This window comes from Corvus hawaiiensis, chromosome 4, assembly GCF_020740725.1.
Source record: "Corvus hawaiiensis isolate bCorHaw1 chromosome 4, bCorHaw1.pri.cur, whole genome shotgun sequence".
Taxonomy (NCBI): domain Eukaryota; kingdom Metazoa; phylum Chordata; class Aves; order Passeriformes; family Corvidae; genus Corvus; species Corvus hawaiiensis.
The window spans coordinates 40869368-40891606 of record NC_063216.1 but is presented as its reverse complement, the minus strand read 5'-3'; the positions used below and the strand labels follow the sequence as shown (position 1 = coordinate 40891606).

General features: G+C 39.6%; 1 protein-coding gene and 1 long non-coding RNA gene across 6 annotated transcripts in view; one reads left to right on the top strand and one right to left on the bottom strand.

Annotated features, from left to right (window-relative positions):
* Positions 1-8698: 8698 nt before the first annotated feature.
* On the bottom strand, positions 8699-11745 carry LOC125324535. The gene is made up of 3 exons (XR_007203025.1): positions 11595-11745; positions 9136-9198; positions 8699-8732 (listed from the first exon to the last, which is right to left on the bottom strand). It is a non-coding gene; the product is annotated as an uncharacterized LOC125324535 (long non-coding RNA).
* A 433-nt stretch (positions 11746-12178) lies between these two features.
* The window catches only part of SYT1 (synaptotagmin 1), a 342020-nt gene continuing 331959 nt past the window's right edge, over positions 12179-22239 (top strand). For 3 of the 5 annotated variants that reach the window (XM_048300509.1, XM_048300511.1, XM_048300508.1), the window contains exon 1: positions 12183-12429. The gene's annotated coding sequence lies outside the window, so the exon portion shown is untranslated. Of the gene's footprint in view, positions 12430-22239 lie in introns of all 5 variants that reach the window. The other 2 variants (XM_048300510.1, XM_048300506.1) reach the window with 2 other exon arrangements.

Sequence of the window (22239 nt, the reverse complement as noted above, 5' to 3'; positions counted from 1 at the left end):
GATACAGTCCGAAGAGGTCACAGCCCTGATGTGAATGTGATCTCTTAGACAAGACCCTGGGTAATGGGGTGGGGTTAGGCTCACTTTCTCAAGCCCAGAAGCAGCAGAACAGTTTATGAGCTGGAGCCCTACCTACACTCTACAAACAGAACCTCGATAAAAACTCTGTTAGTCACTGTGTCCTGGCACAGACATAGCTATAATACAGTAATCTGAATTTATAGTCTTCAGTGTCCTCCTCCACATCCCTACCATCTTGTATTTCCAGTACAGTTCCACTGGGAATCTGTCATTTACAGACTGGCTATCTTTCTTCAATTAAGTAGAGACTGAGCATCAGTAAAAGCACCTCGAATCTCTGTTCTTAGATAAATTTGACACTGTGTAAAACTGTGGCTCTATTTCCCACTGCATGAAGACCTTTCTCTGAGAACACATCTCTGTTTTTGGGACACAGGTTCCAAATCTGCCTTAGTTTTCACAGCAAACTGGTTCTGCCAAGGTAAGAGCCAACCTGAATCCTTGAGATGTGAAAACAAGTGAAACCACTTTTAAAAATATATAGCTTTTTGCTACTACAAGCAGTGGTTTTGTGCCCATCTGCATTTGAGCTTCTTTGGATATTTTAAAAAAGCAGTAAGTTTTATTTAAAGCAAATTATAATAATAAAGACTTAAAAAATTTATATTTTTACTATAAGCATTGGGTTAAAGCTGAATAATGCATTAACAGGTATCTTTCAAGGGATACCAAAAATATAGAGGCAATTTGCAGAGAGATACCTGAGATTTAGCAGCTTCTGAGTAGCCATATACTCAGTATATTCAGCAGCTTCTCAGTAGCCAGGCTGACATTAAATTTGGCTGCTAGAATAGGATGTTCAAGTGAAGGGCCAGTATTCTTGGGGTCAATGCCATCAAGCAAATTTATAAAAAATCAGAAGCAAATTAGGGCATTTAACTAAAAGGTTTGAATTTGAGAAGATAGCATAGTCAAAGATCAAACTAACTTCACTCTCCTAAATTAGTTCTAACTGGAGAAATGTGGGTTCTATTAAATCCGCCTTGAGACCAGTAAAATGTGCAAATGGAAAACAATAAGAACATGTCCCAAAACTGTCAGTAATCTTGTAAGCAATGGATTTTTGAGGAGTTTCATAATGGAAAATTTAGGCTAAATAATGCAATCTGTACACAGCGAGTCAGATATAGAAAGTCGAGTTCAAATGCAATTTAAATATTACACACAGGGTTAGAGAAGGAAAAATAGGGGAAGAACTTCAGAGAACTTGGAGTACAATATATAGCTAAATACAAACAAGACATGAAAATGAGAACAATTTCAAAAAGGCAAACAGAACTCCTGTACTCCCATAGCCAAATATCTCTCTCCCAACAGGAAGAATAAAGGCCAAAAAATATAAGAATGACCTTCCTTTAAGTCATTAAACCTACATTTAGATACCCACAGAAAATAGGTATGTGTTCAGTTTTGATCATAGGGATCCTCAGACTTCAGATTACCTGGGTTCTTTCACCAAGAGCTCCATTTTAGAAATTCTAAATCACAAAAGTCTCATATTTCTGTTGTATCTGTGGAGAGATCTTGGTACACCATTATAAGCTTAACTGTATGTCAGTGCAATTTATTACATGATTCAAATCAGAATGTACTTTTGGAAACCTTCCCAAAAGTTTACATTAGTGGATTCTTACTCTTCTACTTTAGGACTATAATATTATACAATGCATTAGAGGCTGAAGGCATAGAGCAAAGAAAAGGTTTAATTACAGTTCCTGTGTGGAAGCTATAAATATATGGCAAGGATAAAGAAGACATGATAAGAAACCAAAAACGAAAAAAATACTGATGAGAAAATCACCTTAGAAATGACATCCTGAGGCAGAGGATATTGATGATGAATAGTAATAATATTCGATCTCAGATAGTGCTGATGGCTCCAGCAAGAGCTGCAGAGATTATCATTGTATTAGTCACTTTTCTGGGGCTTATTAGGAGAATTTTAGTTCAGTCGATTCTCCAGCTCTGGCTCAAGTGCTACGGCCTGAAGGCAAAGATTACGCTGCTATACCTTCTATCATGAAAAAATGTATTAGATATATTTTTTAATTAGAAGAATAAACATACATAATTTTCTGCAGCAGAAGCATTATGGGAGGGATTGTTATTGAAACTGTATTAAAAATGTAGTTCTTAACGTGAAAGTGAAAGACTTTTGCATATTTTAAGGTTGCTTCAGGGTATTCCAGCAACCCCTTTAAGTTAAAAAGAATAATATCAGAGAGAGCCTTTTTCATCTTTTTCCAGACAGTACAAACCCCAATTTGAAAACAAACTTTAAACTCACTCTCCATGCCAAGAGAAAGTCTCTTAACAGCTATACCAGCTTTACTACCACTATCGTAGCCTTACTATAAAAGTTATTTTATCCATTACTGCAACAGTATATATCTTTAATGCTGTACTATTACTGCTATACTAGCTTTACTAATTTATTTATTGTTTTATTTTACTTTATATACTTTCTGGTTTATATTACAAAATACACTGATTTATTTTACTTCTATATTAATTAATTTCATTTTTGATACTGCTATACTAGTGTTACTACTTTATACTAGCTTTATTACTACTATACAGGCTTCCCTACTGCTGTAATAGAGGTAAGCATATAAGACATCATAGAGCTCATAATACTTAATTGTAGAAAATGTAAGTACCATTCTCCCATCTCGGTATGAATCTGTGCATGACTTCTTGGAAAGGAAGTTTCCAGTGTATAATGAGAAGGCAGAAAAAGTAAGAAAAAGAAGGAAAAGGTCCTGAGATATTAAGTCCAAGATTGGATTATATGAATGAACATGAAAAGCCTAAGTATAAATCTAGAGCTACATCAAGTGTTGTAAAGTACACCTTATGTACTTTGCAAAGGTGATTCATAGACTAAGTCTGTATCTGGAAGCAGCACCTTGGTGCACACTCGAGCTGTATCCACATTACTGCAGTCTGTAGATTGTGTCCCAGATTGGTTTCCCCTCACTACAAAATCTTAGTGGTTACAGATAATTATAGACCATTATTTTGCATTTATTGACTCTCAATTTCTGTTTCAAACACATGCTGTAACTGTCCCAAATACAGGGGTAGCTCTCTGCTCCCCAAAGCCAATAGAGCATCACGACAATCTAAATCTGCTCTGCAGAGATCCTGCAAGTGAGTGGTCATTCATTTCCACTTTTCCACCTAAAGAAAACAAAATCTCTTAAGCAAATCCTAACCTCCTACCAGGATAGACTGGGCCATAGCTGCATCTGAGTGCAGTCTGTTCTCTGCTGTCTGGAAACTTTGAACAAATGAAATTAATTTCAGATAGTGGAAAGACATCCATCTCCAGGCCTGGAACACCAGAAAGCAGATTTTCAGGATGACAGTGAATTTCAAGATGAGAATAATTGCATTTGCCAAGTGTTTGGTATACCTCTCTGAAGCTCCAGACCTTAAAAGGATGTCATTACTCCTTCAAGCTTAGTCACTCCTGATCATTAGTTTGAGCTAGGAGAATCTACTGTCAAGATCACCAAATTGCTCACAGACCTCATGTATATCATCCATAATGGAATGGTTTCAGAAGAATCCCTATACTCCTCCAGTTATTACACAGCTTCCCCAACTTTTCAGAGTGATAAATGGTGTTCGTATGACCAGTAGACCACCACCCTAGGAGACACAGCTCTCCAAAAGGAGGAATGGTTGTGGCCCTTCACATGTTTCTTCATGGACTCCCTGACACCAAATTCATGAAGGAGGTGTGGGAAGCTGACCCATTTTGGCTGATTCTGATCAAGGATGGACATGCACAAGCACAGCCTTTCAATTTCTCAATGTATAACTGTGATTCTGAGCCATGAACGTAAATCAGCAGCATGCTGTTGCAGCAAAAGTGGCCAACTACTTTCTTGGCAGTGTCAGCAAGAGAAGAGCCAGGAGGTCAAGGCAAGAAATCTATCCCTCTATTCAGTACTTGTAAAACCACATCTGGTCCATTATGAGGAGGTCTGGAGGACCACCTACATGACTTGAAACCTTCATCCTTCAAGGTGCTCAGAACTTGACTGAACAGAGCCCTAAGAAACCTGTTCTATCAGGATCTGCTTTGAGCATGTGGTTAGAACAGATGACCCCTAACACAACCTCAGTTACTTTATAGATATATGACTACATGTTATTAGCAGCAAACCTTCATGGCTACAAAATTTAGCATGTGGAGGCATCAAATCTTTTTTTCTCACATAACTCTCTAACCAGCACCAGAAATAGGAACAGAATCTCAAACGGATCCTCTGTATACTACAAATACAATTCTTCGTAGTATGGCAGTACAAGCTCCTTGCTGGAGGTCTTTCTAGACATGTACATAGATTTCTATGATCCTTGTGGAGGACTGTAAGATGGCATCAGATATGATATGACAGCATCCATAGTGAAGTGAGACAAAACACGCCAAAAGCATCAGCTAGTCTCTGTACTCATGCTATGACATGTCTTTTCTAGGACAACCCCTGAATGTGTTCACCAGCATATGGGGAGTACAGAAAGTCAGAGGACTATGCATCACTGGCAAAAACTGGGAGTGTAAAAACACACTGAAATACTCCAAATAGGCTCGGTCAGGGAATTTTTCATGTTCTGATGATCATCACTAGAGGGCTGGTGCTGTTTTTCAGGGCAGGTCTGCTGGCAACAGTGCGAGGCTGCCCAGCTTCAGATACAGGTGAATCTATTGCCACTGTGACTCCTACAATCTATCACAGCTCAGCCTGCAGAGTACAGTGTGTCACAGTAAATGAGGCATTAGATTGTAATTAAACTGGAAGTTAAACTGTAAATAACTGTGGCAAATAACATTTCTCCTCAAAAGAAAAACATCAAGGATTTTTTAGAAGTGACTGCAGGAAAAAAAATCAAACAATTCTAAAAGTTCTATTTAAATCAGAGTACAAGGGAAAGAAAAGTAATATAAATCTTCTGGAAAAAGTAAAATGTAAACATTTTTATGAGCCCCTGTATGATGGAAATGGTATGACCAGCTTCCTTAAATAAAAATCAATTTGGTCAGAGATAAAGCTTAGTAATTTTCAGAGGAAAAGCTAAACTGAAGAGGTAGCTAATAAAAAAAACTTTAGCATTGAACAGGCCTTTTTAAACTTATGAGAAATGACTGATGCTCTAATAAATCCCTGAGGTTATTCTGCAGATACCTTTGTACTTACGAGGGAATAATGATGATAATGCCTTTCTGTCATTATGGTGGGAAAGTGTGGGCCACAGATTCCAGAAGGAAGAAAGTAAGGCATGAAGGAGTCCACTCTAAGTCCCAGAATAACTTAATCTAGGCTCTCATCTTCAGAAAGAACATTTTAATTTAGAGTTCCAACATCAAAGACCATATTAAATCACCATTTCTTTGAAAATCTACACTTAAGGACAAGGAGATATTAACCAAAATCCTTAAACTAATTAGTACCAAACACTCCTTTGGGCTGAACTTCTCCCTAGGATCAAATTACTGATCTTAAGCTGGTAAACTCTTAGTCCAATCTCAGTGTGGGCAAAGATGACCTTCTGGTGATGAGAACCTTTATTATTTCCATCCTAAATTGCTTTTTAGTCAGTTTTTATTCTTTTATTTTCTTGGGGGTTTTTTTTGTTTTGTTTTGTTTTTATCCATGAAGCAACATTCCTCAGTAGCTACCTCTGTTCACATACAAACAAGAATGAAAAACCGAACCAATGACGTAGGGACCTTTCCATTCCTCAGCAGGAACCACTTTATTACTGTACCTCATCATCCATCATAATTCTGATTGTACACTTCACCTCAATCCGAAAGGAAAAGGACCAATCCTGGTTTTTGCAGAAATGCATCTTAACATCAGGCTGAAGAGGATGACTGTGACTGTTCAGACCATTTCACTGTGGACTGGCAACGTTATTCCAAAATATATTCCAAGATGAACAGAAAGAACTGAGAAGGAAGGTCAAAGGACTGGCAAATGAAAAGGCCACAAGCAAAAAGCCTAGGAAAGTGATAGGGCATTCTCAATCACAGATTTATGAGCAGCTAGGGAAGATGACCTTGCCCCAGACTAAGTAGGAACTATTGAGTAAAGAAGAAACTACGTCCCCAGAGTGCAACTGGAGTCTCTGTTACCTTAAAACTTTGTATTTAAATTCAGCACTTGAATTAAAATTATGCATTGGTACATTAACTTCTTTAGGACTCTGAGACAGTTTGATTTATAGAAGATAACAGTCATGAAAACTGTGCTTTTAAGACAGTAGGTCTTACTACAGATTTATACCTAACTGTGAGGAGAATTAAGTTCACTGTGTAGGATTTATTTTTCTTTGCCTAATTTTTTTAAAAAACAAGAAAGGCCTTCTTTTCACTAACATATTGTAAGAACTAAAACTTCAGCTTTGACTTGGATAAATATCTATCAAGGTTTGCAGAGAAGACATTACTATTGACCTTATCATCTTAACAACACAGTTGGAGAGCTCTATTTCCTTCTAATTTATACTTGCACAATTTGAAGGCAATGGCATATGCTATAGAAAAAGCAGTAAGGTAAACAAAACAATTCTTTTAGTTTGTAAACAGAATGGTGTTGCTGACAGACAGACTTGCCAGAGTAAATGCCATTTTACCATATTGTATACTGGCTAAAACATTGCTACGAAGAAAGCAAAATTCAAAAGTCTTTTCTACTAACTATACTAATGGCACATAATTTCCAGTTCATTTATCTATGTGGTTTGCAAGCTGTTAAGCTCAATAAAAGTCTAAACATCAGAATTGTATAGTGACTGCATTTTTGTAAGAGAAGCAAATACATTTTTTAAACAGATAGAAATTCTTATGAAATAGTGATTACTGTAAAAAAAAAAATACTGACACTCTCTTAATTTGGCATTTTAAATACAAATACTAGGGTAATTTTACTGTGCCTTTGAATGAAATGACAGTGTGAGCTAAATGAAAACAAACTCCCTTGAGAATTATTTATCAGACTACTAATATTCAGAAGTATTTTCTGAAATTTAAAATACATTAACCAGTTCTTTAGTAACTCTATCCCATTTTTAATTCACACTGAAGTTCTTGGCCTACTCTGCATAGTCAGATGGTAGAACCTACCATGCTTCATGGCTGGGCTGGCTTCCTGGGGCATTTTTGCTATATGTCTGCTGCATGGTGAAGGTTTTGTGGACATCTCAAATTAGAGACATGAAATCTAGGAAGCCTGAAGCCATAAGATTTTACCTCTATTTCAGTGTTCTATTATGATACTTATATTATTCACCCTCACTTCACTCTCGGGTTGGTGTAAATATAAGCATATTTTGCGCTTAAAAGACAATTGATTTGAGTCTGCACACAGAGTTATGCTTAATTTCTTTGGAGACGTGGAATGTCCTCTCTTATGTGCATCATGATAATCATTCATACTCATTTGAAAAGACATTATTTAAGTCTCAACCCTCTCCTCAGAGCTAACACTGACTGCCATTACACAGATCTCCCACTTGCTTTGCAAGGTCAGCTCCTCAAAATTAAATTAGAAATCCCACTTCACATGCCTTTTATTACACAGTCATCCACATGATGCATATGCTTGCTGTGGATTAGAAATTTTACATGGGGGAAGCCATAAGAAGCCATAAGGTAAGGAGATTGATAATATCTGGGTGTTCTGGAGTTCAGCAGTTTGTCATTTTATATAGCAGACTCTGCCTAAAAAGAGAACTGGGACTTCCGTCCAGGTCATCTTACCTGCACTGAAGACATTTTTTTCTGGAGTACCACCCTAAGCACCACTTTGGTGAAAACTGACTTTCAAAGTGGGGAGGGGGATTAGGGATGCAGATCTGACAACCCAAAAGAGAATCCCTGAACTAGGGGCACCATCTACAGGGGAACAGACTGACACTGACTCAGATCAGTCCTTGCTTTACACAGCTGACATCTGTGCAAAGCATATGCAAGTTGGTTTGGCTACACTTGAACACCCCCTCATAGAGTACTTCTGTTTTCGTTTTCATTTTCATTTCTGCTGCCACAGTGTCCAGGAGCCCAGGGCACAAAGCAGGAGCTCTCAGTGTCAGCTGCTATACAAATGCAGATTAAAAGAGGCCATATCTGCCTAAACAACTTAGAAGCAGCAGCAGATGTGTACATATCAAACAGAAGAAAACAATGAAATCAGATGACAAACTGAGACAAACATCAGTGAGTGGAATAACAAGTTCTTTGATTTTACCCTTTGATTTTTAACTTTAATTAAAACCACAAAACCCCAACATTTGTTCTCCACTCTCTCTGCCCCAATGGTAATCACATACACTGTTAGAAAAATCATCTTCAAAGATGATTTACTTCATATAACACTTCCATTAGTTGTGTACAGCTGAATCGTTACTCCAGTATTTACCAATTTTACTGAAGGTTAATTCTCACTTTGGGGACATAGCTTTCTCTCTCTGCTTTCACATCTTTCATTCTAAGTGCATCATCACCACCCAGTAGGTATTATGTAAACTTTACTGAAACTAAGAGTGTGACAACAGAACACCAAAATGGAATTCCAAATGCTTAATTTTCAGCCATACATACCAGCCCTTGGATTGTCAGTCAACTGGAAAAAAACCTAAAACAATCAAGAGCAGACATTTAATATGCTAAAAGAAGTTTCAGAAACACATTCTTAAACTCCTGCAATCAGAAATTTGAAAAGCTGTTCCATTTCCCTAAGCAAAACCAAATTTCTTTATCTTCCACAAAGGAACATCTCTCAAAAGGAAAAAACTTGAGGATGGAAAAGACCAAATCAAAGCACAAATAGGAGTAAATTACATGATAACGAAGAACAAAATAAAAGCATTTTTCTGTTAAAGACAGGCATCTGTAATCTCGTGCAACACAAAGCCAGTGAATCACAACAGCCACAGTTCAGTTAGTTTACAGATCTAGACTCTACCTGTTAAGTAAATTAACATGCCACCAGTTTTATTTACTTATTTACCTGCCAGTGATTTGCTCTCATTATTTACCTGACTTCCCATCTTGTACATCTATTTGTGGCAGTCATGATACTTGGTCACACAAAGGCTGACCTACAAAAGGAAAAAAGTCAGAGCCTTGATTGTTTTTTTTATGTGTAACAACTGCTGTTGCTCCTGAATTAGCCTCAGTTCAGTGACTGCCATTCTAGTATCTGCTCTCTATATGCCATAAAACTTGCCTGGACAGGCCCGAGAATATTGGTTTCACTGGCTTTGGCCCAGGCTTCCTCCTTCTTTATGGATCAAGCAGAAGTCTTTCATTTTCAAAATCTAGTTTTTGTGGCTCATATCACTTTCTAATCTTGAGGTTTTATCTTGAAGTCACAGTATATAGAAAGTACAAAATAAAAATGACAGACACTGCATTCTGGTCTTGCTTTTTATTCAAATTATTTTGCTCCTGTATCTCTGGCTCAGTCAAAGTCTAAAACAAAAACAAGGCATATGAAGAATACGATGGAGTCTAGTTCTTCATTTGTATGTAGCAGGATTCCTCAAGAAACTTCTGAATGGCTGACTCTATTAAAAATTCTCTTCTGATGCACTAAAACACATTTAAAAAATTTTAAAAATGCCAAATAAAACAACAAAATAGGGTTCAGATTATAATTTCTTCTGGACTTGCATGTTTCTTATTTTTTCTCGTAATAGGATACCTTTTTCTTCCCTAAACATAGCTGTGGAAGAGTTAACAATAATATGATCTATGTTTCATTACTTTAGTGGCTAGCATTTGGCTAGCACTCCAAGAATTCATCAAATGGCTCCTGAGCTCTTCTAGAGCATTCTTGTCCATTCAGGATATGTCACTCCTCAAGCCTCACAGCTTCCTTTGGTATAATTAACATAATGACTGGATAGTAACTACCCATTTCCTTGAAAATGCAGTAGTGAAATAAAACTTGCAAGACTGAAAACCTCTTTTTGTATGAATAAACCTTTGAACCTGAAAGGAACTCAAAGAAGCTACTTTTGCAGCAATTCTTTCATTGCAAACAACCAAGCTCAGAAAGTAACAGGTAAAAACTCTCCCAGCCCCTAGGACAGCTGGTTTGGGGGTTTTGTTTGTTTATTTGTTTGTTTTTAAACATAGCAGAACAATTATGTATGGACTAACAGAGCCAGAAAGTGCAAAAGTGATGGTATACTCTTCAGGGCTACTACTAGGTAGCATTTCTGCTCCTTACTGTCTATACACTAAGGAAGGGCCATTGGGCTTCAGTGATGTTTCTTGTTTTTGCTCAAACACTAAGACAGCATATGATGTGTCATGCCTTGTGAATGTCAGACTCCCACAGACTTCTGGCTGTGTGGCTGTTAGGAACTCAGCATCAAGTCCTCATAATTACTAGCACTGAAACATGTGGGGTTTTTTAACTGACCAGATAAATGATCCTAGAGAAAATAATTCTCGGTATCTATTGTATTGGGACAGAGAAAACAGTAACACTTTTAAATCATACAGGGTAATCTGTGGTGACCACTTCTGCATATGCAGTTTAAATTATGGTTGTTCCACCTTTCTGTAGCTCACTAAAAGCTTTACAACGTAATTTCTTTTGCATTTGCTTTCCTTCTCTCCTCTCATGATTTAATGTGCCCAAACAAGGAAAACTGATATTCTGACTAACAGACCTAAGAACAAATGTCCAGCACGGATGTGATCAGAAAAACTGAACTGGAAAAGGACTGTGAATTTTAGAGTCAAATCCCAGCATGAAAGTATGGACGGGGAATGGCAGGATACAGTTCTGTTGAAGGCACAGTAAGTCACCTACGAGATGTGCCTTGGGGGCTGCGTGACTCTCTCAGTCACCTGCTGACGATGGCATACGGCTCGTCTCTTTGCCAACATCTGCTATTTACCATATTAAGATGTACTCTAGGTAACTTTCACTGTCGTGTACTAACGGAAACCAACTAAATGGTTGTGAAATATATTACTACTTTCTTAAGCTTTTTCGGAACAACCATAATCCAGCAGGATCATGTACAATCGTGCATCAAACCTGGGCTACAATCTGTATGCTCAGAACCTTGTGACCAATTAAAGGTTATGGGAAACTCTTACATAAATACCACCCTGTTATGTTTACAATTTTGCAGGTAAAATTGTTTTTCTCATCTTTGAGGAATATTGCTTGTTATCCTCTTTGAGGGTATAAACGCAGCAATAATACATGCTGAGGAACAAAGAACTTTAGTCTGTTGTGTTTTTAAAAGCTAAGCTTACATCTAAATCTATTTCCATTTCCCTCTGGAACCTGAGCAACTTTTTATGTTATATTAAACATTAGACAAATAGGGTAGATCTAATTAAAAGTTGAAGAAATGTGCTTCCCTTAATTGAATTTGTTACAGTTACATATTGCAGACCAATGTTAATCAAAGCTCCAGTTCAGAGTGGCTGGATCAAAGGAATTAAGTTAACCCTTGCACGTCCTTACCTGAACACGGGATAGTCTGCTCTCGCCTAAGCCACAGACGCCAATTACGGCTCACCGCTCGGCCGCGAGTGCCCGGCGCGGGCTGCCCGGGGGCGGCGGCAGCGGGAGCGCTGCGCCCCGCAGGCTCGCTAACAGTACCAACTACGCCTGGCGAGGGTGGCCGCCGCCCCGCGACCTACGGGCGAGGGCCACCGCCGCGCCTCGCCCGGGGCACCCGGCTCGCCCGACGGCCGCTGGGCTTGTGGCACAGCACCTCGTGTCGCCCAGCGACAGCCCCGCGGCGGCCCGGGGATGCCAGCCTTGCCCGCCGCGCGCGGGGATACCCTCCTCATCCCCCCCATCCTGATCCTTCTCCCCCGCCCGCCGCCACCCGGCCCCGCCCGACGGGGCGGACAGGGACCCGCGGCCGCGGGATGGGCGAGGCCGGCGCGGCGGCTCCACCCATGGTGGGCGCCGGGCGATTGGCCGCGGGAGCGCTTCTCCCCGCCCCGCAGCCAATGAGGGCGGCGGGCCGGGGGTGATGGGCTGCCTCTCGCGGGAGGGATTCCTGGAGACGCTGCAGTGTGGCGGCGCTCCCGGCGCCGCGCAGCCCCCGTGCCGCCTCCGCTGCCCCGCCTGCCTCGCCTTGCCCTGCCCGCCGGCGGCCGCCACCGCCACTGAAACTTAACGCCCGGCGCGCCGCCAGCCTGCCGAGCGCAGGGGGCTGGGGCAGCCTGCCTGCCGTGCCGGGGGCAGTCTTCCCGCGCCCCGCCGCGCACCGCAGCCTCGCCCCGGGAGCTGCCGCCGTGGGGAGAGGCTGAAGGACGGAGCCGGCTGCGCCCGCCCCGGTTGCCAGGTAAGGCAGCGCTCCGGGGCCGCCCGCAGCCGCGCCCGGGCGGTGTCGCCTCGGACGGGGGGGGCTGCCCGCTGCGCGGGCGGGGGGAGAGCACATGCTCCGGGGGCGGCTGTAACGCCGCCTGCCCGCCGGCTCTGCCCGCACTGCCGGGGGGCGGGGGCCCGCCCCCGGGGCTCTCCCGGCGGGGGTGGGGGCGTTTACGGGAGGGGCGACTCAGACAAAGGGGACGCCCGCGTCTCCCCTCCTTGCTCCCCGCCCCCGCGGAGCTCCGCCGTCGCCCCCCGCCCCGGCTGCAGGAGAGGGAAGACGTCCGCTCTGCATCCCTCCGTCCCTCCCCGCCGCTGCCCGGAGCCGGCACCGAGGCGGCCACCGGGGCAACTTGTTTCTCCGGGTGTCACCTGGCTGCCGCCGCTGTGCCCCCGCCCTCGGCAGGGTGGTCGGTCCCGACGGTCGCCCCGGCGGAGGGTGGTGGGGCGCGGCGGTGTGCCCCGCCCCGGCGCTGCTCTCCCCTCCGGACCGCAGGACAACAGCTAATCATTTATGTATCACTTCACGAAAGCCTTTCGCCCATTACTTAGGCTGTGAGGCTAATGCTTTTTCTTTCCGTGCAATTTCATCTTCTCTGACCCTGTTTCCTTCATACGGAATACCACTTGCCCTGCTTTGATTTGGGGTGCGTTCTGTTCTGGTTCCTAGTCGCACACGGTATGGGTAGGGGTTCAGCGCTCTGTTTAAAAGTTAATTTTGCCTATCAAACTCTACTAGGTAGAGTAGTAAGAAAGTGGCAAAGAATGTTAATATTTCTTTTGTTTCCCGTCTTCTGAAATAAAGATATCAAACGACTACTAGCTTCTGGTAGTCAGTATAGTAAATAAATGTAGTTATTGGAATGAGCCTTTATGGCACTTTCAACAATCTGTAATTCAATCATCTCTGTCTGATACAAGCTGCCTTTTGCTATTATTCATCAGACCCAGCTGAGTGATTTCTGTCAGATGGGAAGCGGTAGAGAGAAATCTCTGGGTAGATGTAACTGAAAAGCTTTCCAAGTAGAGTCCTAAATGAGCACAGAAAAGCACTTGGCCACAATCTCAAGACAGATGTTGGCATCCAAATAAATCATTTCTTTTGATTGTCTGGGGGATGTCAAGTTTTATTTTCCTTGTTTAATAGCTATTTGCATGTGAAGAAGTAGCTCTGTCTTTATTACCTTGTAAACTCAATGCAGAATGTTGTAGTGCAATAATACTTCACTGTCTCTGAAATAATATTTTCTGTACAAAGGTCAGTAGAATAATTTTAGATACGCATGCATGTTGCGGACGACAACTAGACTACTAATCTGCAGTGGTGATATTGATCCTCAGAGCTGCTGTGCAGTGTGCCATCCATGTTGCATGTTAATCTGTTATGCGCTGTTTAATTGCTTTATTATCCAAGAGAGTTACCTCACCCTAAGAAAGGGGAGATGGTACTTGTAGACCCAAGGGGAGTTTCCTTTCCCTGGTGAGTTGACATCTAGAGTTACAGATGGGCAGTTGTTTTAGGAGTGTCCCTGAGAAAGGGAGGGGGGAGCTTTTGGGTACAAGGACAAGTAGGCAGTGAACTAATTTGCTTGGTGAGGATATGAAATGACATCTCCTGCCATGCTTAAGTAAACCTGCTCAGGAAAAGTGTAAGGGGATTGCACATGTGTCTAGGATAGTATTTTCTTGTCTGTCTTGGAAACAAATGACCTGATTTTATGTCTTGAGTCAAATATATATCTTTTTTTTCTTCCAAGCTTTTTGAGTTTTTAGTTCTATTAGTAATGTCTGAGGGAAATATACTTTAATGTGGTCTATTACTTGGCTTGTGGTATAGTTGCTCAAAATTTGCATTCATACAATTCATAAATTGAAACTATATAGCTTAAAAACATAGTGTAGGCAGCTTGAGTGGAAGAGATAATTTCAAGAAGAACCACAGGGCAAAAGATAATGACATACTGTAGGAAATAATCATACTCCTGCACTTGCAAAAGCATGAAATGTTCCAGTGTAGCCATTTCATACAAGCCAAATTTTCCTTCACATTAAGAGCGCCTAAGTGAGCCTTATTAATGTTTGATGCAAAAGATGCTAAATCCATTTTAAGGGTTGATACTGGAATTTAAAGAGGTAGCTCACAGACTAACAGAGCAGTTCTAATACTTCCTTAAAACAAATGTGAAAAAAATCAGTTGCCATGTATGCCATAGCAGTACAAGTGGGATATAGCCTCTTGTGTAACACTGATGGGCAAGAAACCCTTTAAAACCATAGCTATAGAATAGTGTTTGATTTAACAATCTAAAATGTTCTCCTACCTTAATGATAACTTAAATCAGATATGAGACGACCGAGGAGATGCTCAGTGTTGGTTAGCGTAGTGAAGGCGTGAGATAAGAGAAGGTTCTGTTTGTCAGAAACCTAGGAATAAAAAAAAAAATCTATATTTTTCCAGCTAGCATAGAGACACCAGAAACATAAAATCAATTTTTATGGTCTTTTGGCAGGGTTGGCTGTAATAAGTAAAAAGAAGGAGCAGCTTAGTGTCTTGGCAGAAGTTTTTAAGCCACTCAGCTGTACACAACTCATTTAATTGATGTTTCCTCACATGAAAATGAAGCTCTTATTTAGCATATCGTTGTTTTTTCTTGTGCATTCAGCAGTTGGATTACAATTTTAAAAATACTTGTATGCAGTTTTATATTTGTATGCATGTTTAAACACACAGATAAACTCTTTACTGGGAACTGCTTTCTGAATAAAGTGTGTGCGCAACCTTGTATTGCATGTTGTGGAAGAGACATTAAAGTTTGTGATACAAATGAAAAGGACAAGAAAATATTTTTGCATATCTGGAAGAAAAGCGTGGAGGAATTATTGTGCATGGTTACCATGATCTCCTTCCCTCTGCTGGTGATGCCCATATAAATACGCAGTTTCACGAAGAGAAATACTTTGATTTTACTTGGATTCTCTATGGAATATTTGTTTTAAACATAACTCTGTATCTAGGAAAAAACTTAATTAGAAATACAGATAAGGGAGTAAACTATCAGTTTGTGTTTACAGCTGACATTTACTAAAGATACTAGAGGTTAAAATAAAAGCATTTGCCAGACTAAATAAACAAAGCATTAGGTTAACAAATATTTTCAGGATCGTTATGTACAAATGTCATCTTTGCTAGAGTAGGCTTTACTCCTCCCTCATACACCCCATTAAAAGAGGGAATTAGGAAATGGTGGTTATACTGTTACATCTTTTATAGAAAAATACCGGACACCAAAGCAGAATGCATTAGAAGGAGGACAACTGACAAGGGCTTTTCATGATTTCTTTTGGTGAGAGGCTAAGAGCAGGCTACAGGCAATCTCTTTCAGGGACTATGTGGACTAGCTGAGCGATTTGTACAAGCAGCGTGGAAAAATTTTTCTTGTTTAAATAAAAAAAAAGTAAAAATATTTACTGATACTAATTTTTTTCCTGAGTCCTGTAACATCTGAAAGCTGGATAGGAACTGTAATAAGAACATCTCCTTATGTACTACTTTTGACAAATGTCTTATCAGTATGTTTTAGAGGCCGGCTTTTCTCTTCTGTTGTTTTCCCCAAGTGGCTAAAGGAGGAGCACACGAATGGGTTATGAGAGAGCTGACCATATTTCTTAACCTGTTTTCTTATCACTGCCTGTCTGGAGGTATTTCCCTGAAACAGCAGGCACTGAACACTTCTCCCTCTCCATACTAGAGGGAGTGGTGTTGCCGTCTTTTAAATTCTCAGAGAATTGCAAACTCAGGATGCCACTTCTTTTCTAGCCATCCCTAAATAGGCTTAGAGAAATCTATCAGAACATGAAATAAATCTGGACTGTCTCCTGTGCAGTGTAGTTATCTGATAAGCTTCTAATATTTATAAGATTTTTTAAATTGAGAAAATTTTACAGATTTTAAAAAAGTCATGAGAAATTATCCAAATAATTAATCAACTCTGAATTATTACAGTTATATAAAATTTCAGGAAAATAAAATTTTATTTAGGAGCGACTAAAACCAATTTGGATCTTTTAATGATGCTGTCTGTAAGTTTCCTGGACACTATTCAGGATTAATGGCCAAATATATTGTAGCAGCTTTAATTGTGTAGCCATGGCTGTAGGTAGTACAGTACCTCAAAGCTGCTCAGTGATTGTTAATGAATTGATTAAAAACCCACTTACAAGTTCCGTTTTGTACCTTTATCTTAAGGGTATTGTTTTTCTATAATCCTGTGGTTGAAAAATCAGTGTAGCAGTTGCAAAATGGGAAAGCTGGTAACCATTCCCCAGCTTGGTTCAGAGACATGAGTTTACCCATGTACTGTCCATGTGTTTGAATAACTACCTAGATAGTGCAGTTAAAAAAAATTGGAGTGCTTTTGTGCAAAGCACTGTGGAAATAAAGATTCCTTGACAAATGGTTTATCTGGTTCAGGGTGACAATCTGAAATACGAAAATATTCTGTTGTGTACAGAAAATATGTCTGTGTACAGATGACCACTAGATCTCTTATTTGGAAAGCTTAATGACCACTAGTAGCTTGTAGAGTGGTTTTGGGGGTTTTTTGTTTGCTTTGGTGTTGGTTTTTTTGTTTGGTTGTTTGGTTTGGGTTTTTTGTGGTTGGTTTTGTTTCTACTTCTTTCCAAAGCTATGGACAGTATTTCTTTATAAACATTTATTTCTGTAAATAAAGTATTAGAGTTGGCACGAATTCTTAAAATGTGTGATGATACAGATAGAGTGGGGGGTGGGTTATATTTTTTAAATTTTTTTAAAGAATAAAGTAGTAAGGAGAACTTAGTGGTATGATGTGTTGATAGAAGACACAATATATTGGCGAACAGTTGACGTTTAAAGAAAGGTAGTGTAATACATCCCAGTCAAAACAGTTTTGAAACATTTTTTAAATTAAAAAAGGACTCTGTGTTTCTTGTTGAAATTGTAAGCTTTGTGTTTTGAATTCAGTAAGTCATTTTATTTAGTTCAGGGTCATGTTCTAATTGTAAAAATAATACTGTAGAACAGCACTATTGTCCATGTGAACAGTTTTGGGTTTTTTTCCATGTAATAAATTGCAGAACAGATAGTGTATGGGGAATTGCCATCTCCATTATTCCAACTCTTTTCATTACCTTTGACAATGATCTGAAGTAAAATACAAAATCCATATTCATGAGAATACTTCTGGGTTTTTTGTGCCAGTTTAAATAAAGTTGGAAAAAGTGCTATTATATACCGATTTAATTTGGCTTCTTATTCTACAACATCTGAATATGTTTTTTAACAAAGTGCACTGTAATACTTTTGCCTGTTTCCAGTTTAAAAAAAAAAAAAGTGAGTCCCCCCTAAATACTAATTCTGGGAATAATTGGGGATTCCATCCAGGGAACATGATCTGCTCTTGCTTTAAAGAGAAAAAAGCTGAATGCAGGTGTAAACACTGGAGTGTTGAGAGTAGGAAAGGTGCCGATCTCAAAAAGGATGCTGGATGACTAGAATTAGTTTAGAGGAGGGACTTGAGTTGTCTCATTTGAGATGTGTCCAATCTGTTTCTTAATGGGACTCCTAAAAGCTTACCATTCTCTTTGCAAAGCTGGATGTGCTGAAAGGCTCCTTGAATGCCCACACAGTGAAAATACTAATAATATTACTTAATAATATTAAATTGTGCCCTGATACGTAGAAGCTCATACAGCAACCTGGCTGGGCACACAATCTACAGGAGCCCAGACTAGAAATGAGGTATCAGTGTTTTGTCCATCAGATTAGCAGGTGTATGAACCACCTTACTGAGCAGATGACGCCTTTCTACTTGAAGTCTGTAGATAGTATTTTCTTTCCTTTTATTTTGCCCAGGTACAAGTTCTAGATTTGATGTTGAAATTGCTGGATTTGTGATTTGTGTTAATCCTTGGGAATGGAGGAGGTAATCGCCTGTCCTTTTGACCTGTAAATCACTAACCTGTTGAACTTGCTGCTATTAACTCCTATTGTGTCTCTTGCATTAAACAGCTTTTGTTGTAAAAGATGTGACATGTTGCATAGTGTGAAGAGGTTCTGTCCAAACTTCCTTTAAGCTGCCCTTGTATGTTATAATCCTATTTTGTCTATTGTTACTGACAAGAAATTTTTGTTTATTTATCTAACTAGTGTTCATCTTTGAGACCTGATTTAAAGCCCCTTGAAGTCAATGACTCTGCTTTCCATTTATTTTGTTCCTCTGATGTGTCTTAAAACTATAAATTGTGGTTATTAGGAGGTACTTCACTTAAAAAGAGAATGCCTGTTACTGTTCAAGATGTGGGAGTTCCAATACCCTGTGTCTCATTGTTATGACCTGGATTTGTGTAAATAGGCCTTAGTTTCCAGATGCCCATCAGTGAGATGATATCAGGACAGTCTTCTGTCAAACTCATTCTGGAACTGGCTGTGCAGGTGGCAAAGCTTGTGGCTGGCATCTGAGGCAGGGAATCCCATCACCATTCTGCTTTGCACCAGGGTAAACTTGTCTTGGTTAGCATCTTCCATGTCCTCTTTCCATATGTCAGGCTATGGGTAGTTAATTGGTGGCATTGGTAAGAAAACAGGTATCTCTGATGAGAGGGCTACCTTTGAGAGTGTCTTCCCACTGAATTCCCAAAGATGTCCTTTAGTAGTCCAGCTGAGGGCAGAAGGCAAGCACATTTTTGGCTGCCAAGTTGAATATTGGTTGAATTGCAGGATTTCTAGATCCTGAAATTAAAGTTATGTATTTTCTAACAGCCCAAATATTTAATTAAAGATGTTTCTGTTACACTGTTGCATTTGATAACTGTATCTGGGACATACTAATATTTCCTTATGAAATGCCTGACAGTGGATGCCTTTCTTTTCAACAGTTTTAATTTCTTCATAGTTGTTTTTCATATGCTAATAACAAGCAGTTACCTTGCACTTGCTCATCATCTTTGGCTTTCTTACTTCATGCTTTGTTAGCTTACTCAGCTGCTAGTTGGAGCCGAGAAACACCAGGCAGTATCCGTGCGACCTTGACAGAGGTCACTTGCTTCTTTATGATGTGCTAGAGCTGTGTAAGGCCTTTGCTGCTCTTATCTTGTATGTTTGCTTTATTTTTGTAAATCTTGCATAATAGGATTTATATTTTTGGGGTTTTTTGTTAATACGTATTTACTGCCCGTTTTTTTTTTTTTTTTTGCTTACTGAGAAAATGCTGATAGTGAAAAATTGAAGTAAAATCATCTGGGACAAAACCACCCGAAGTCACATGCTATAGTTTTTTCTTGTGTTTATCAATTTCAAAATATATGTCCGTTTTTTATAATGACTTGGGCTTACTTTAATATTTGATATGAAAATACTGGCTTTATAAATCGTACACTGGTTAGTAATTGTGAACTGTTTATTCAGAATCAATTATTCTTTGTAAATATTGATGGAAGTTTTGTTACAGGTGAGCAAGGCATGAAACCATGGAAATCAGCATTTTAGAGGAAGAATAATAGTAATGAATATTTTATCTCTATATCAAGCAGCTAGAGCTCAGATTTTTGAACTGAGCACTGCTTATTCATGTAGTGTCAATTAGATTCTAAAGCAAAAACCAGCTAAATGTCCATTAAAGGTGATGAACCAGTCTTTTGCAGGGACTGTCTACATTGTCTACAGTAGGGACTGTCTACATTGTTACTTAAGGATTCAAATGAATCCCAAAAGCCCAAACTTTTTTCTGCCTTTCCAGATATCTGTACCCATCAATGGAATTCCAAAATGTATGTATTACATGTAGTTGAAAGGAACAACAATTGCCATAATTTTAATGGAACATGTCAATATTACTCTAGTTACAGCTTTTTTGAATTTCCTTTCAGTAGTAAAATTAAACTTGAAACATTTTATTTGCTTTGTATTGAAATTTGGCTCTTAAAATGTCTGTGCACTTCAGCTACTTTTAAAACAACATAGGAATTCAGTGGTGTTTACTGATTTCACAGAATAAAGCTAAATTAATTGCTGGAAGGGATCAAGACCTGGCATTCCCGAGTCTGTGGTCTCACTGTGCCTTCTTCCACTCAGTTCTATGATTCTTTCTGTGATGAAGAAAAGTAATCTTTACTGGGGAGGTAAAAATCCAACCTCTTGGCATAGTTTGCAGTGTTGGCTTTAGATGTTTAAAATAGGAGAATGTTTAAGTCTGAAAGGATGAACTCAAGGGTGGTCCAAAGGTCATAGGTGGATGCAGTTAATACTGAGACTAGTTGAAGACCTGTTCAGATTGTTATAGTTAACAAATTGTTAAAGGTTTTGTCTTCCAGAGGCCAAATGTTGGCTTTTTCCTGGGTCCTTTTAGGACAAGTGTATTGATCATTCTGAATACCTTAGGGGTTATGCTGGTGAGGTAATACAAGAAGTTATCCTCAAACTGTGAAAAATATTAGCTCAGCTTGTCCTGCTTGCAGCTATAGTGCTGTTAAGATACTTACAGGTAGTTGCTTCGATCAAACTTAGGGATAATTGTATTGAATAAATTCTAGGTACAAATTTTAGGTGGCGTATAGTAAACAGTGTAGAACTGTGCTTAGTGTTTATCTAAAGCTGTGGTACTTGCAAAAAAGAGTAGGGGGATGTACTGAAACTTTTCCTCTCCTAAAGAGCATTAGCAAGTTTATTGATTGTGGTTAGTCAAGTTCTAGTTTGAAGCTGTTGTCTCATTATTATTGGCTGTATGAGTTTTCTGGAGGAACTAAAGGTGACAGGCTTAGCAGTGAGGTGTGCAAGTGGAGGGGCTCCGTGTTGTTCTGTGACAGTCAAACATTCTGTACCTATTGGTGCAGAGTTAAAGATGGTGACCTACACAAACTCTGCCTAGCAGAGGTAGAACTAAATCTTAGCTGGCTGGTTTCAGCAAGTTAGAGTCTGAGACAACATGTAATCCGCATAGTCACCATATGGGACAGCACCCTTGTAGATGTGGATACAGTTACAGCATGTACAAATGCTGCAAGTTTTAACACTAGTAAATATATGCGGGTTTTTCCCTAAATAAGGCGCAGAAAGTGAGCCTTAAATGAACATGTGCTAAAATCTTCCCTGTTACAAAATAACTGCTTCAGGCCATGTTGCTTTTTCCGTTGCATTTGGTCTAATACTGTTCTTCCAGTTCTGGCTCACTTAGACCAGAATTCTTGTTAATGTGTTTCTAGTGAATCATTTTTTTTTTTTAGATGAGCTGAATTATGTCTCAGATATACAGTTCTAATTTTTTCCCTTCAAAGCACTTTTATAGTTGAGTTGGAAGACTGCATTAAAAAATCGTTTATTGTCGCCATCACTTCAAATAGCAAGTTAGGCTTTTAAACCTGTTTACCTGTTTTGTTTTTGTAGGCTGCTTGCTTGCCTGGACACATGGGAAAAATCAAAAGCAAACATCATAATGTGTGGGGGCCATGCTTCTTTTTTTTTTTTCTTCTTTTTTTTTTTTTTTTCTCCATTTTCTTTTTATGTATGGGTGCTCTGTTAACACAGCGAATTCCAGATGTGGGTTGTAACTGGCAACAGTTGTTTCATCAAGAGCTGCTTCATGTTTGCGAGGAACAGTGTTTGCTCTGCAGTCTCTTTAGAACAGGGCCTGACATATCTTGTAATGTGTTTATACTGGATAATAGGATCCAGATCTTTGACTGGGGACATGGACTGTTGTGCAAAAAAAAAAAAAAAAAAAAATTAGTCCAAGTGTTGGAAAAAGTGCCA